The following is a 1,783-nucleotide window of genomic DNA, read 5'->3' as shown; positions in this document are numbered from 1 at the left end:
TGATGCTGATGCTGATTTTGTTCAGGTTGATTCTGATTTAGTGCAACCAGAGTAGAACTGGCCAGAGAGCTCACTGGGCTAGCATCATTTCAGGGGCAGACCCCCAGGTCTGTCTTAACTGTATATTATCAAAACAGATGCATGAACCTTAAGGTGAACTGCCCCACAGGCCAGGAAGCCTAAGGCCACAGAAAGCCAGGATTGATTCTAAAGCTCAAGAATGTTATCCAATGCATCCCCAATTTCCGCTCTGCCATTCTCAGAACTTTAGCTGTAATCCACTTGATAGTGCAAAGCGACTGCATTAGCTCCAAACAACATATCCTCACACTGCATCATCTAAAGACAGGAAGAAAGAGTTTGTATCTTTTATCATGTAGGATATTACATCTGTCTACTTGTCTAGTGCAGTGGTTCTCAACCTTCCTAATGCCATGACCCTTTAATACCGTTCCTCATGTTGTCTTTTCATGTTGTTCCTAAAGTTATTTTTGTTGCTACTTCATAACTCTAATTTTGCTACTGTTATGAATCGGGATCCCTGTGAAAGGGTCATTCAACCCCCAAAGGGGTCGCGACCCACAGGTTGAAAACCGCTGGTCTAGTGGGTTTATTTTCTTAAAATAGAGTGACTAAATATATTTTTACAAATGTTAAGTTCAAAGGGCTCACATCGTTTCATAACCTTATTCTTCTTGTGAAGGGTCTTGAGGTAGTTTGTAACTTCTACAGTATTGTTGGGAGTCCTACTCCCAACGTACTCGCATATATCCACATAGCAGCCTGTAGGGCTGCTAACCACAAGGTCAGAAGTTGGGAACTGCCAGAGAGAGCTCTGGCTTTCTACCTCCTTCAACGGGGCAGTTCGACCCTGTCCCACAGGGTCATTATGAATTGACATCGCCCAGCTAGCAGTGAGTTTGTGTTTTTCAGAATAATGTTGTTGCAGTATGTGAAGTTATCCATTATGGGATCTGAATCACTTATTTTTTAGTATTAGGAATTTGATGGATAAGAGCAGAACTCATTTGCAATGTATATTAATCTAAAAACAAAGTAAATACAAGTAAAGATGTAAAATCTAATAAGACTTTTTAATTCTATACTAAATATAGTACCCTATTCTATCTTAACTTTGTATTTTAATGCCTTAAATATGTTTATAGAATTTGTTTCCCTCATAGTTCTTAAGGAGAAAAAAATATTTTAGGTGGAAAATATTACATCAAACCCAAGTTACCACATTCTATTAAATTATCATATTCTTTAAAAAAAATCACCAGATGCTTTTCTTTATAATGATATTTTGTGACTTCATACCTGTTGAACATTAGCTTTTGTGTAGTTGATGACTTAAAGGTGCACCTTCCCAATGGGTGTCCTTGCACATTATTCAATAACAAATATCTCTTATTTGGCTGAAAGGTGGCCTTCAGAGTGGCTTCAGTACCAAGTTAGGTAGGTATCTTAGGAGAATAATTGCAGAAGCTCCTCTACTCTACCAGTCCAGTAAATCTGATCTTTTTTGTGAATTTGGGCTTTGATTAACATGTTTCTCCCACTCTAACTGGAATTTTCTACTCTGTCCTTCATCCAGTGGCTAAGAATGTAGCCTGGTGGCATCTTCTATGCCTAAAAGAGTCTGTGGTTCACATGGGCCTTCAGTGCAATGGATTAATTTCTTCTGAGTCTTTTATTTCCTTCACTGCCCCTTGTAACAAACAGGAAAGGACTCATAGTTATTTCTGTGATGGCCATTTTCAAAATCTCTCTTTATGGTTTT

The 1,783-nt window shown here is 38.4% G+C and overlaps 1 protein-coding gene across 1 annotated transcript in view; it reads left to right on the top strand.

The window, feature by feature from the left end:
• Window positions 1-1,783, top strand: part of PTPN13 (protein tyrosine phosphatase non-receptor type 13) — a 244,535-nt gene that overhangs the window by 146,820 nt on the left and 95,932 nt on the right. The gene's annotated exons all lie outside the window — the stretch shown is intronic.

Source organism: Echinops telfairi, unplaced genomic scaffold (genome assembly GCF_000313985.2).
Source record: "Echinops telfairi isolate 266 unplaced genomic scaffold, ASM31398v2 ScPeMD7_7468;HRSCAF=8506_0, whole genome shotgun sequence".
NCBI classification, from domain to species: domain Eukaryota; kingdom Metazoa; phylum Chordata; class Mammalia; order Afrosoricida; family Tenrecidae; genus Echinops; species Echinops telfairi.
The sequence above is the reverse complement of the archived record's forward strand: the minus strand, read 5'-3'. Positions and strand labels throughout refer to the sequence as shown.